Raw genomic sequence first — 15,982 nt, 5'->3', positions numbered from 1 at the left:
GGGAAGGATCATGAGGATGCTTACAAGCATTTAGATGAAGTCAATGACATTGCAGACTATTTCAATGTCCCTAATGTTCCTAGAGAGACAGTCTTGCTGAGGATGCTTCCGGTTACTTTTAAAGGAGCTGCAAAAGACTGGCTAAAGGCACCACCACCTGGTGCAATCACTACTTGGGCACAAATGCGCGAGCAATTTCTAGAACATTTATGTCCACCATCCAAGATATCTAAACTCAAGAAGGCAATAGCCAACTTTGAGCAAAATCCGGGTGAATCACTTTATTAGGCATGGAAGCGTTATAAAGGGTTGCTAAGAAATTTTCCTCAAAATGACCTTAACATACAACAAGAAGTCTCAATATTTTATGATGGTGTGAATGTTATGACAAGGCAACTCCTTGATTCTCAAGGACCACTGACTAAGAAAAATCCGGGCGAAGTCAAGGAGTTGGTTGAAGAATTCACAAAGCATTCTCGTGAGTACCACAATCTAAGAAATGAAGGAGCAAAAGGCATTGCGGGTGGAAATTCTGAAGACATGGCAGTTGTACTAGCTATGCTTGACACCATGGACAGAAGAATGACAACGATGGATCAGTCAATTCATGCTATTAGAGTTGGATGTGAAAGATGCAATGGTCCACATTTGACGAAAGAATGCCACTTGGATGAACATGGAAATAAAAAGGCTCAAGTTTGCTATTCTAGTGGGGATAAATATGATGAATATTGGAGAAAAACAAAAAGGAGTGGTTGCCATATGAAGAGTACAAGAAGCAAAAAGAAGAAAAATATAGGCAGACAGGTCGAGGCTTCTACCAAAAAGAACAACCACCTTCTGAAAAGAAAGTTGATATTGAGTCTATTTTATATAGATTTATGGAGGCTTCCGAGAAAAGACATGATGACACATATGCGGTCATAAGGGACCAGCAAGCATTGCTTAGAAATCAGCAGGCATCAATTAAAAATATCGAAGCCCAAATTGGTCAACTAACCACTTTGGTAAATGAAAGAATATCTAACCCAATTCCCAAGAACAAGACTCAATCACATGTAATGGTAATTGAAACTGAAGAAGAGGCTATTTCTGAGTTCTTAGAAGCACTAGAAGTGGAGCCACGACTATCCGAACCAAAGCCGAAAAATTCAAAAATCGAAGAAAAAATTTATGCTGAAACACAGAACTCTCGACGTGAGCCTTCAAAGCTCACGACGTGGGCCGAGTCTGAACGGGAAAATTCAGCAAAAGTTCCGGCTTATCGTCCTCCATTACCGTTTTCGTCCCGAGCTAATAGTCATCCACTGGAACAGGAGCATTTGGAATTTATGAAGCAAGTCAAGGGTATTTCAATAAATACTCCTTTTATTGAATCGTTGTCTAAAATTCCCGAATATGCAAGGTTCTTACAAGAATTGATAGATACTCGTCAGCATTTGAAGAAAAATTCCAAGGTGATTCTTAGTGAGCAGAGTTCAAAAGTGGTATTGGGAGAGTTACCACAGAAGATGGGAGATCCTGGACGCCTCACTCTTCCGTGTGAATTTGGGAATAATTTGAAGACTTATGCTTTAGCTGATTCTGGAGCTAGCATAAATTTAATGCCTTTTTCTATTTATCAAAAGCTCAATATTCTGAAGTTAAAGGCTACAAGAATGACCATTCACATGGCAAACCGTTCAGTGACACATCCTAGGGGCATTGTGGAAGACATCTTAGTAAAAATTGGGAAATTTGTCTTTCCAATTGACTTTGTGGTTATGGACATGAAAGAAGATCATGATGTTCCAATCATCTTGGGTCACCCTCTACTTAATACTGCTAGTGCCTTGGTTGATATTCGTGAATCCAAGCTTACTTTAAGAGTGGGAGATGATGAAGCTACTTTTGGAATAGAGGATGGTTTCCAAGGAAGTGATGTTCAAGGTGAAGTTTTTAATATTGATAAAGAAGAAGATGAACTTGAAGAATTGGAGAAGCTTATGGAAGAAGAACTAAAGACAATTCAACAAGTCAAACTTACCAAACCAAGAGCATCCGTTCCATTGGCGTTTGAAGTTATTGCTTTTAAAACTCCAACATCTTGGGTAAGTGAAGAAAGTGACGATTTATCGGGTGACGAGGACGAGGTTACTTGTAAGGAAACGAGTTCAGTTGTGGATGAAAAGATGGTTCCCATGGAGCTTAAAAAGAATGAAGAAAAATTAGAAAATAAAGGGATTAAACGCAAGCTTGAAGTAAATGAAGTGAAAGCTAAAAAAGAGAACTCAAAAAAGGCATACATTCGATGAGTCCAAGCGTATAAAAGGATATGGAAGGAGCAAAAGATTCAAATGGTGATGGACACTCTGGATAATTCAACGTGAGGCAGCACAGAGTCCGACTCATGACTCCAAGAAAAAGAAGCGCTTCTCGGGAGGCAACCCGAGCTCAGATTGAATTTCCTTTTCGTTTATGCCTTTAATTTAGTTTTTACATTTTTAGTTTTTTTTAGGATAATTGATCATCTAATCATCTAATAATCTTATGAATGGTGAAAATCGAGTATGGGGGTTCCTAAAATTAATTGGTAAAACGAATTAAGTTTTTAATTTAAATAATATTATTTTAAAGTCAGAAGCGAACTCACGACGTGAGCTAGAATATGTTATGGGTGGGATAGATTTTGCTCTCATGTTTTAGCCCAACATTTTTGGCCCAAATTATAATCAATTAAATGGCCCAGATGTTTTAGCCCACTTACAAACTCACGACGTGAGGTTTTAGCTCTCATGACGTGAGAAAGACAAAAATTGGGACCACAGATTAAAGAAATCAGAACACCAATTGACTTCATTTTATAATCCCACGAACGGACGACGACAATCCTCTGGTCCCCCCGCATACTCGATTTTGGCCAAATCCAACACAAATAACCTTAGTTTTTACGCAATCTTCAAACTAAGGTAAATACCTCCTACTTTTAGTGCTTAATTTTGACTAATTTGTTTGATTTAGGAGTTAGGGTTTGTAATATGTTTGAATGTCGAAATTATACCCTAAATATGTGATTCATCTACTGCATGTTGCTTAAATGTGCTTAGAAGTGACTTATTAGTAAACCCCAACAAGGATTTAGGCCCGATTTTCAGTTTGCCATGGACGATTTTCGCTGACAGTTGCGACCTCACGACATGAGCTTCAGGCTCACGACGTGAGTCCTGGGAATTAGCCAATTGTTTTCTGCTAATCTGCCTAATATGTGGAATTCTTTGTTTGTTTTTTCTTGTTTATTTGTTCTTGCAGAAAAATGGCTTCCAGGAGTTCAAATGAACAATTTCAAGGCCATGTGTCATCTCGCCACGTATTGTACCGACTTCTCGTAGACATGCCTACCGTTGTGCTCACTAATTTCACAGACAAACTGGGATGGCTGCACTACAGGGAATTTGCCATTTGGGTAGATTGGGTTGATGGAGAGAATGGCTCCATTCTTGACAAAACAATTTTCAATGGACGATTTTTCTTTCACCTGTAACGGGTGGAGAAATCTATTCGCTATTAGTGAGTCGGTTTATCAAGAACTATGTGTTGAGTTCTTTCCCTAGGCTGTGAGTTCAGAGAATGCAGCCTCGCGGAGTCTGCATGGTGGATGGGAATATATGAAGAGCATGAAACACGGTTACCGGTATTTGAGCTCTTCTTAAGGTCTGCAGCCCGAGAGTATTTACCGGGTGCGTCTGGAAATGGCTTTTGGTGTTTGATTGCAAATGAAGCTTTCCACTCGGGTGTTTCACATGAAAGCCAAATTAGATCCCCGATCCACTGATTGCTTCACCATTTGATCACTTTTTCAATCAACCATAAAAGGCATGGGGACAAAGTAACAAACTTGAATCTCTTTTTCCTATGGAGCATGGTCACACCGAGAGTTTTCTGCAATATTCCCTATCATTTGGCTAACTATTTGGGTAGCAAAGCTACAATTTCACGAGCCGGTAGCCCCATTAATAGGGGTCATTTCATTACCCGCCTTGCAAAATCGTATGGTCTTCTTATGCCTCTTTTAACCAAGACTTTGACATGCAATCCTGGAGATGATCTTACTATGGTTTTTTTGGAGTCTATGTGTGTAGTACTAAACATGGGGTCACATTGGAGCATACCACTAGATGATGATGTTGAACTACCACGCGAGCAACATGAACACCAACTGAGGGCAAGAGGGAGAAGAAACGTAAGAGGACGAGGAGATAGAGGACAGTCAGTGCAACATAATTCACCCATGGGTGGTGCCACTTTTGGAGGAGATATGTCGGGATATTTTGATCAATTGTCTTTAAGTGTTAATTGGATCGGTGGGACGGTAGAAAATTTGGTTCGACATTTAAATGTAGACCAACCGCCTCACTTGGGGGCATCATTACCCGATTTGTGCAAGATGGAGTGAGTATCGAAACCGTGGAGGAGACGGAGCCGGAACGAGTGGAGCACACGACAATGAAGATGATGATTGATCTTTTAGTTATTTTAAGTTCTTTTTATTTTTAGTTTATTTAGTTTTATTTTGTTTGGGATTGTAAGACTTTTAAATTGGTTATGTTCTTGTTTACTTCTTTGGTTATTATCTTCAGATTTGCTAGGAATCGTGGGAAAGGGATGTCGAGATATGAGTGCAAACGCGTTTAGCCGAGATTCTAGAGTCGATAGTCGAGACCCACAACTAAAAATAAGTGTGGGGTGAGTCAAGAGAGAAGAGTCATAAAAATAAAGTTTAAGGAGAGTATTAATCCATTAAGACAAATGGGTTGAAGTGCATACATTAAAAGAAGAATTGGAGGAATTTAGTTTTCTGTCCGCCCAGTTCTCACGACGTGAGCCCTTACTACTCACGTCGTGAGCCCGTTACTGAAGGTTTCCAGATTGCGCGTATTTGCGACCTCACGTCGTGAACTTTACCACATCACGTCGTGAGTCTTAAATTTTCACGAAATAGAAGGTTCTTCATTCGTATTGATTACATGGGTCACCACCATTTTTCTTGGAATTATTATGAAGATAGTTATGGCTTATTTTCTCAACCATACAATGTGGCGTATGCTTTCCCACATTGTTCTTTACGCTTTGGAGATTTTTCTGCAGCACATTTGTTGAAGATTGAAGGCTCGATTCCATATTTTTGTCGGCATATTTGCATATCTCACGTGTTAAAGATCCAAGTTCCATATTTGAAGAAGTCCGTTTACAAGATGCACAACTTATCCACACTTTTGGAGTTCGATCTCGCCACTTTTATCCCAGGGGAGTCTGTTCCTTTTTCTCCATTTTATTGCTTTTTAATTATTTTATGCATACATTGAGGGCATTGTATGTAATAAGTGTGGGGTAGGGGGTCGAAAAAGTAAATTGCTAGAAAATTTAAAAATTTAGACATAAATTTTAAAAGATTTGAAATATTAATCTAAAATTGGAATCTAGTATTAGTTTTAACTTAAGTTGCTAGTATTATGTGGGATGATCCAATGAGAGCTCAAATGTTTAATTGAGCCAATACATGTTATAATATATTTGTTGTTTCCCAAATCTTAGTGAAAAGCCATGAGATATGAAAGGTAATCTGGTAGTTTATATGGCATAATATGTTCTGCAACCTGTACTTGAAATCCATCCAGGAGAGCTTATGTAGTCATTGCACATAGACTAATGCCTTTAACCAATAAGGGTTGAAGTTAAGCGCCTCTGCTTAAGCATGTAGGAATTAAGTGAAAAAAGTGAGATATATAAAAAAAAGAGAAATTACCAGAAAGTTGAAAGAGTCTTGGAGCTATCAAAGTATGAAATTCAAAGATCAAAATTCTGAAGAAATTCAAAAAGTGGAAGATACCAAAAATCAAACAAAAAGGTGGTGAATTCAAAGAAATTGAAGATTAAATATTCAAGGAAGTGAAGAATTCCAAAAGCTCCATTATGGTATCTAAAGTTGTAATTTCTATATTATGTATGCTTGGGTAGCTTAACCAAAAATACCTTGAGGTTAAGAAAGATTTCTGAGGATTGATTCGGAGGGTTGCAGTAATGAATGTCATAAAAACTAAGGGGTGAAGGGTCATAAGGATTGTGAGTATTTAGGATTGGGAGGTTATTAGGATTTTAGACACAAATATGCACATTGAGGTCTTGGTATAATGGCTGAGTTTGAAATGGATTGTTCTATGTGATGCTAATGATGAGGGTTTGAGTTTAAAAATAATTAGATTTGCTTGAGGGTAAGCAAAGAATAAGTGTGGTGTATTTTGATATTGCAATATTTATACATATTTTTAGGCAATATTTAAGTACATTTTGATTAATAATTTGGTTATTTGCATAGATAATGGTACTTATAAGGTTAAATTATATTGTGCAGCCAAAAAGAAGACATTTTGAAGTACAGGGACTAAAAGCATTAAAGATTGGAACTTTGGAGGACAAAGGCTTGAAAGATAAAAAAAATCCAGAAAAACACGTTCTCACGGCGTGAGTGTTAAAGGCTCACGATGTGAGTTAGGACTTTCGAGAAGATAAACATCGCGAACCTAGAATCCTTGTCAAACACGGATAACAACGATCTCACGACGTGAGACATCTTTTCTCACGACGTGAGTGTGGATATTTCGAAAAATATAAATAGACCTTGATCCCTACAACTTTAGGAGGTTGGCTGACTTAGAGAGGTTCCAGAAGTCGAAAATCAGAGAGTTTGAAGGCTAGGGAATTGGTTTGAACACCAAGGAAAAAGAAGTTCATAATTCGATTTTTACTTTGGTACTTTAAACATGTTTTTGATTATGACTAGTTTGTGTTCATTTGTTAGAATGAGTAGCTAAATCTAGTTGCTTCTGTTAGCTAGATGAAGTTGGAACTCATGGTTTGATTATATAGATCTAGACTTTACTTGTTGGTTATGACTTGTGTTTGATTGATTACACCTAGCATGCTTAATTTGATAACTAGATTCCTTTAATTTCTTATTCTGTTTAGTTAGTGATCATTAATCTGCATGAATTTGATTACCTAGTAATTTAGTGAATATTAGATTATTAGAGCTAAGATCGAACCAATCTTAGATAAGCAGTTGAATTATTGAATTTAGCTGTGCTAGAGAACTCATATTGTGACCATAATTTGTGTTTGTCAATTCAATCTTACATAGCTCCAATTCTATTTAATAATTGATTCTGTGTTAAATTATGTGTGACCATACATAGATCTACATGACCTAATTGAATGTTAGTATATGGAATTGAATTGCTAATAAATTTTTAATTGGTAACCAACATATTTGTCATAATTAATATATAAACCATTGAGGGAAAGTGGATTCAAACTAACAGAAGTGTTTTATTAATTTGATAGTTGTTGATAAATTAAGTTCATCTAAACTTGCAAAATTAGATAAAAACCATTACTTTGCTATAATCTTAGGTTAACTTAATAGTAGATAGATTAATTAATTAACGTTGTTCCTTGTGTTCGACCCCGACTTACTTAAACTACATTACAATCCGACTAGGTACACTACATAGGTGCATATTGGTTAGTTAAGTTAGTTAGGAAAATAAATTTAAAACTGTTAGGTACTTTTGTGCACATCACACACTCGACCCAATTCTAACTGGACTCACTCTAATCCAGCCAACTCAGTCATGGACAAACCTTTAGGCTAACCTCATAACGTGAACATCCCTCTGTCACGTCGTGAGTCCCACAATACTCAGCAGAAACGGGATCTTTCATGGTCACGTTGTAACTACAGACTGAAGCATAAATCCAAAGATTTAAGTCCTTAATCCATTAAGTCTTTCGCTCTAACTTTTCCAGAAGCTAAAGGGGACTCCAAAGGTCCATAAAAATGCTTACTTGATGGACATGCATTCCTCATGCATGTCCTTCATCCATTGTAGGTCAAAGATGAATAAATTGCACCAAAACCCATATGTATGGATCCAATCATCAACCAACTCCTAGATCGTAACATTATCATACTCAAGGGACCCTTATAACGCATAAAGTTGTCAAATTTATGTGTTCTTTCCATTCAAACTTGCTTAAACGTGAAAAACATGGAACAACAACTTAGATCTAACCACTTTAAGCAATAAAGTTTAAGCATTTGTCACTTACAAAGTTCCATAAGCAATGTGAGATGATGATGATGTTTCCTTGAAAGCTCCATCAATAGAACACCTTCTTCTCCTTCTTATCTTCTTCTTCAAGCCATCAAATGCTCCAAAAGGCCAAGAATCACCAAGGGAATTAGGGTTAGGGTTTTTCTGAGGTAAAAGGGTGTTGGAGGCTGGTAATGAACCCAAAAATGACTTACATGGGCTTAAATACGAAGGAATACCTACAAGATCACGGGCTTTGGCTGCAGTAAGTTTCACGTCATGACACCTTGTGTCTCGCGCCGTGAGGATGGTCCCGAAACACCCTTCTCGTATTTTGCTTGTCACGTCGTGACCACCCAATGGTCACGTCGTGACACTCGGTTTTCTCCAAATATTAACCTTTTGACTCTTTGAAACCCTGAATTGACCCATCCTATAAAATGAGTGTTACAACTCTCACCCACTTAAATTAGATTTCTTCCTCGAAATCATTCCCTACTACTCCCTCAACCACACCAGTCGATCCTGCCCAAACTTCCTAAATTCTTATTAGGACAGATAAGTCATCTCATATAGATGACAACCACCTCCCAATGCTACCATAAATGCTTATTCTTAACGGAAATCACTTACCCTGACAAAGGAACGAACCTTGTCCTACTAACTTTGACCATTGAAGAGAGACCACCACTACTCTGACCGAAATCTGAAACCTGACACCATGTCTGACTTCTAGACAGACCGAATCATTCCAACATAACCATAATGACTACATTCTGCAACCAGAACCGAACAAACCTCTTTAACTCTGATTTATCCCACTAATACCGAAGAAACAAAACCCTTGAGCATTCGTCGACGTTGATATCCCTACATCCAAAAACAAAGACGACTCCCAATCACGAATCTCAATCATTTGTGCCATACCAACGTACAATCACATCCCTCTAATCAAATATTCACACTTTTGATCTATCCGAGATCTCTCGGTTTCCAAGAAAACCTATCAATTAGCTGAAGTGCCAGATTTCCAACGGTTACTAAAATTGATAGCCTCACACACGATAGCACCACAAGACTCCAACCAAAAGTATATCTGTAAAAAGATATCCTAACATGTTCTCTAACATGGCTCCAACAGTCCTGAAGGGACGACATAAACGATCAACAAATGAACATTAGATAATCCACTTCGTTCTAGATGAATGTTATCGGCCCAGCCGCAGTCTCACATCACACCCGAACCTAAATCGGTCTACAACCTTCCTCAATCCCATCAATGTTGTTGTCTACCCATAGTCTCACAACCCTTCCTACCATGGTCTAACTCCACCTAATGAAGGCTACAAGCCAAATCGTAGATTCACAATACTCTTATAATTGCTCATCGACTTGGTGAATGCTACCAGTCATACCGTAGTATTATAACAATTCCACACTTCCTACCTACATAGTTAATGCTACGGGTCACCGTTGTAGTTTTACAACACTTCCATACTTCCTACCAATTTAGTGAATGCTACTGGCCACCTTGTAGTCTTACAACACTTCTAACCCTACCTACCAATCTAGTAAATGTTTCGGGCCACCCCGCAGTCTTACAACACTTCTACCACTGCCATGGTTCCAGCCCATGGTCTTGCCAACTATCCATGAGAAAACTTAGCCATGAAACAATACAAGCTGAAACTCAAATCTGCCAATCCCCAACAGGCGTTCGGGTTGTGCTTCAAACCTCAAGGCCTTCATCAGACAAGAACAGGCGGAGAGGTCCTAACACAACCCTCAACCTGAGACTAGCCACAAACCCAAGATGCGCCACTACTGATGCTTCACATCCTCGAATAGTATAACTTGAATTCCAACATGTTCTTCTCTGGTCACAACTACCAACGAACATTATTCCTTGCATAAATTTTGGCTCATTCCTCGATTAGAATTGACTATCCACTTGCTCTTGGCATCCATTCCCAGTTGATCCGCATTATGAATATTTCCCTGTCAACCCCGTACTCATTCGGATCCCCAAGCCATCTACAATTTCATCACTCAAATTTGCCGCCAACCTGAGTTTGCAAGAACTATAATTCCATGACCATCCAACTTCGCGTACACACATCCCAAGAATCCAGATGAATATGCCCCAATATCTTAATGAAAACTCGATATCTCCAAGCACCTTCCACTGATACAACTTCAAAATGCCCAAGCGACTTTAAGGGATGGCGAAGAACACCGTCCTACTTACTGTGGAGAAATTCTCATGCGAACATGCCATCAAACCCGCCATGAAATTATGAATTTTGACGACAACTATTCCTATACCCGTGACTAGACCAATCCGTCATTGCTTTTCAACGACGAAAGACCCCTACGAGTCCTGCATTCAAATCCGACACACACTGCAGCTTCCTCAGACTCCTTGCTGAAACCACCCAAATCAAATCGACTATTGGTTCTCCAAGCAGAACACTCAGTCTTCCTCCACTTAAGGCTTGCTCTGTCGTTGGCCGACGTCTCCCAAATCTAATCCTAAAACCGGCTCAGCCAAATACCCTCTAAGCACGACTTTCGGTATGCAAAATGGCATATGAAGATTCTTGAAATATAATAATTAGACCATTATAAGGAAATTCTTATTCCTAGGTGGAGACTTTGATGAACCGAACATAGTGTTTCACACACACAAACACATAATCATAAGCACAAGCAATAATAATAGCACGAAGGGATTGAGTACAATACATACCTACGACTTCAGCTGATGGAACTCGGATCCCCTCATTCTACAACTGAAACGCTCGGCTCCTCACTACGGGAGCCTTCAATCTGCCCTCGCGGCCTTCAGTAATCCTCAGGGTGGCTGGAGTTAGTGCCCACACCACTCCACCAGTTAATCCCAGACATACGACATTCTTGTGGCCCACTTGGTTGTAGTGGAAACATATCAGACCAGATCCCTGGGGCAATCCCTGCTGACATGACCAATCCCACCACACTTGTAGCAACCCATACCCCTATAACCATTTTAGCACAACTTTCTCTAAATATCTCTCTCTCTGATCTCGACATGGTTGCTACCCTAGGCGATCTCTGGAGCCCCAATCCTGATTCAATCCTAGATTAGCGGTGTCACACGTGAATGGTGCGTTCACAGCCCCACTTTACTATTTTAAAAGTTTTACGGGGGGGGGGGGGGGGGGTGGGATACATACTTATCAAATTGCTTCATCAAAACACACATGTAACGCCCGTAGATCCGGGCTAGTCAATTTAGAAATAATAGGGGTCGAAAACGACTTTTCGACAAAATATTATTTAGAATAAATAATCTTAACCAACTTGTAGAATATGTCTCAAGGGTTCCGTACATATAAAGAATGCCGAAATCCAAGTTACAACGAAGAAGTTATGGCCCGTCGAAGTTTCGCGGCAAAACCGGCACGACACCGGGAAACGTAAAATAGTGAATTTACGATAGAGGAAGTTTTGGCCTTAGTAATCTAAACTAAAGTCGTAGAATATGTTAAACCGAGAACATCCATAAAAAGAACGCCCAAATCTGACTTCGTATGAGGAAGTTATGAATTTTCTAAGATTTGGCATAGCAGTGCACGGCCCGAAACTCGAATTTTAGTTCGAGCGGTTTTTGGCCTATGCGACCTAAATGCGAGTTGAAGATCTCATTAATAGGAACTCAACGGTAAAAAGACAGACGAAAACGGAGTCTGTATGAAGGAGTTACGAATCTTCGCGGTCATTTAACATTCTAATCTCCTCCTACTGTTAAATTTAAGATCGGTCGAGAATTAGCCGACGGAGTCAAAATTAAAGTTGTAGATCTTATTTTTACCTACGCGTGGATATAAATAATGTCAAAAACGGAGCTCGTATGCGAAAGTTATGAATTTTTGAAAATCGGCTGATTTCCACCCTATGTGCGATCCCACGTGTCAGCACCAGGCTGTGACTTGGAGCCCAAGCTCACTCACGACGTGAACATCAAGAGATTCACGACGTGAATCTTCCTTCATCCTCCTATAAATAGAGGTGCCGAGTTCCATTCATTCTCACACCTTCCCATCTTCTCCTTCTCTCTCTAGAACTTCTCTCTAGCCCCCCTTAAGCCCCCTAAAGTATAGGTAAACCCCCTAGCACCCGAAGGAATCCCCGAGGCTCCCGGAGTCCCGAGAAAAAGAGTCTCTCAGCTCAGAAACGCGGCTCCAAACGAAGCCCTGTTTTCTATAAAACCCGATGTAAGTGAGCTACGCCTACGCTATTTTTAATATAGCTTTTATTTAATTATAGTAACGTTATTAGGAACTTATAATAAGTACTTGGGCTATTATTATGGGTTATATAAGTATTGTTTAACGCTTATATAATAGTAATAATAGCTAGACTATTAATTAGTTGCGGTTAATGTTAGACTAAACCTTAGTGGTATTGATACTAGGTTTTGTCAAAGGAAAAATTGTTTTGGGATAACGAAGTGTTGTCCGAGTACCGAGTCACCACCTAATCAGGTGAGTGGATAGTCCCTTTCATCTTACACATAGATATGAAGTATTTAATATAAATTACATGCTACATGTGCATATTGTCTGTATACTTGCCGTCTATGTTGGGTGAAAGATTTTTATACATGTTTTAAATGATTTAAACTGCATATGTATTTTATATCTACAAAATGTGTTGGGTAAAACATGGGTAGATGAAATAGTTGTTGTGTGACAAAAACAAAATGATGAGAGGTGATATAGACCATGAGATAAGGGTGAGAGGTGAACCATGAGAGAAGCCTTTTACCCATGTGTTGTCCTCGTCATTCAGCAGAGTATGGATGACAGCCACGGACTATTCTAGACAGTCCAGTGGAACACTAGTAGGCTCGCAACCTGTAGGTGTATTTGAACTGTGTATTCACCAGTTGTACTCTAAAAACCCATTGACACGTATTGCGAGTGGATTCTCGGAAACGATACTGTCGATAAACGAGATAACCCTGGTGACTATGAGACTTAGTGCCTAAACCCTGGCAACTATGCGACGTAGTGCCTGTTGTATAAACCCTGGCGACTATGAGACTTAGTGCCTGAACCCTAGCGACTATGCGACGTAGTGCCTGTTGTATAAACCCTGGCGACTATGAGACTTAGTGCCTATATCCTGGCGACTATGCGACTTAGTGCCAGTAGAGTAAGCCCTGGCAATGATGGATTTCGTGCCTATTCCTTAGGATGATCCTTAGGAATGAATGAACAAGAAATAGTTGATTCTTAGGGTAGATCCTTAAGAGTAAAGAAGATAATGAGGATGGGTAATTGGGTTGATTGTTTGATGTTTAAACATAATAATTAACTTATTGTGGGTTGAAAACCCTATGTACTCACCAGGTTTCCCAACCTAACCCACTCAGTTTATTTGTATCACAAGTGTCGATATGAAGTTACATTACACTGAGAGATTTAAAAGAGATGTAGATCACTAGTGTAAATGAATGTAAGTTCTGCTTATGCTTATGTTTCTGTATTGACGATGACATCCCAAGGTTTTGAAAATGAATAAAAATACATTTCTTCGGAAATGCTTTGATAACGTATTTATCATGTTTTCTGGGAACAAATTCCGCAACATTTTTATTAAAAGAGGTACTCTGATTTTTATAAAGCATAAACATAATCGGTCTTTTCTGGCCGTGAAAAATGGGGATGTCACAACACACACACACTCACACACACACTCACACACACAAACACACACACACACACTCACTCACACACAAACACACACACACACATATATATATATATATATATATATATATATATATATATCAGTAGTTATATAAAGCATGAAACCTTAAAATAATGTAACCATAAATACTCTACCTAGTTGTAAGCTATGATATTATGTCTAAGAGTTACGATGCCCAATGATCTAGGAAAAAATGTTACCTAGATGTTATACTCGCCAAATTCCTAGGATAACATAGTACCTAGAAGTAATGTTGGTTAATTATATGGATATGCATTGTACTTAGTTGTTACTCTGCCCAAATATCCCGTTTTCAAATCAACCATAATTAGGGTATATATATATATATATATATATATATATATATATATATATATATATATATGTATATAAAGATAATTATGAGATATATATAAATTATAATTATCAAATATAAAGTAAAAGAATTATATTGTGATATCTATAGGAGTTTTAATTACTACGTAAAAGAGTTAAAGAAAAGATAAAATACCTAAGGTTAATGTGTTAGTGAGATTTTATTATTCATCCTTAGCCTGATTAAATTCGGCTACACCGAACCTGTAATCGTTAATCTTGCGAGAGCTAGAAAGATATGTATAGATCTATACGGGGCTGACACCCCCACCTGCGATTGCTAGCTACAATCCCAACATGATAACTTTCTTTATTATATACAAGTAACATTCGACGTCATATGAAGCGTCGTGCGGGGGAAATTATTAGTCCACAACATCGATTATGGGGGATCATGGTAATACAACTCGAAAACCTTAAGGAATCAACTACCTAGAGGAACGCCTTCGAGTACTTAATATAATAGATTAGGATTAATAAATTATCCTAAAATATATTATAATAAATTAGGATTAGCAAAATGTCCTAGGAAGTATTCAAGTTAGGATTGGTAAAATATCTTAACAAAGGAATAAATTTTTTTCGAAAATAAAAAGAATTCTTAATTTAATAGAATCAAATAAAGCAGAAAACTATAAAAACATGTGAACTGTCACACCTGCGGCCGAGGCGGCGGAACATGTCGGGCTGTGCGACTTAGTTCATGGATCACAAGTAAACTGAATATATAGTACAAGTACAGCAATAAACAAAACAACATTTGTAATCCATGTTGATGTTTGAATACATGGTTCTTACAGATAATAGTATAGTACATGAATTTCCTTAAATAGGTGGGCAGACATAAATAAAAACTAGTAAACTAGATAACCTGAAATTCATGACTAATCTGTCGTCTGAATTGCTTGATTACTGATTCTTTGAGAATACATGTAGTTTTGAGGGTCAACACAAGTTTGGTGAGAGTCAATGGTTTTCTGCTAACAGTTGTAATACTTTTAAAAAAATTTAAAAAATATTTTCTTTGTAGGTAAAACCATATTTAAAGCTGTTTTTGTAATGAGTATTTGAATAACCATTGAAAACCAAAAGATGTCTTTGCATAAGTAAATCCATATTTAAAACTATGTTTGTAAAGAGTCTTTGAATAACCACTGAAATCCAAAAGATGTATTTTCATAAGTAAATCCATACTTAAAGCTGTTTTGAGAGAAACCAAATCCATGGTTTTGTAGTGAGAGAGAGAGAGAGAGATTCTAGTTAATCTTTATAGTGAGTCCTATAACCGAGCTATGTAACTAAATGTACACCCCGTACAACGCTTCATTGTACGGCGTAGTAACGATAGTAGATACTTATCACCCACTTCGATTGATCGGTCGAGGTTGTAGCTAGCAACCACATGTGGGGATATCAACACCGTATAGATCTATACATATGTATCTCACTCCAAAGTTTAACGGTTATAGACTTATATTAGTGTGGGTATGCTAAGTGTCTAGACTTAGCTAATGAATAATGTATCACTGTAAAGCCCTTAACTATGGTACGTGAATAGCTCTCAGCCCTGACTTATATGTGGATAAGTTACGAGGCATAATGATTTGTATAAAGTTTATAAAAATCGAGTATGTTAGGTATATACGTAAAAGTGTAATGTACTCGCTTTTATAAAGAGGTACGTTTCAAAGTAGTAATCATAAGTACATATATATATATAT

The 15,982-nt window shown here is 38.1% G+C and overlaps 1 non-coding gene across 1 annotated transcript; it reads right to left on the bottom strand.

The window, feature by feature from the left end:
• Positions 1–231: 231 nt before the first annotated feature.
• LOC145141701 (small nucleolar RNA R71) lies at positions 232–338 on the bottom strand. Its single transcript, XR_013722896.1, has one exon. It is a non-coding gene; the product is annotated as a small nucleolar RNA R71 (small nucleolar RNA).
• Positions 339–15,982: the final 15,644 nt, after the last annotated feature.

This window comes from Lactuca virosa, chromosome 9 (genome assembly GCF_052849685.1).
Source record: "Lactuca virosa cultivar CGN04683 chromosome 9, Lactuca_virosa_CGN04683_v6, whole genome shotgun sequence".
In the NCBI taxonomy this organism is placed as follows: Eukaryota; Viridiplantae; Streptophyta; class Magnoliopsida; order Asterales; family Asteraceae; genus Lactuca; species Lactuca virosa.
Note: the sequence above shows the minus strand (reverse complement) of the source record. Positions and strands in the feature narration are given on the sequence as shown.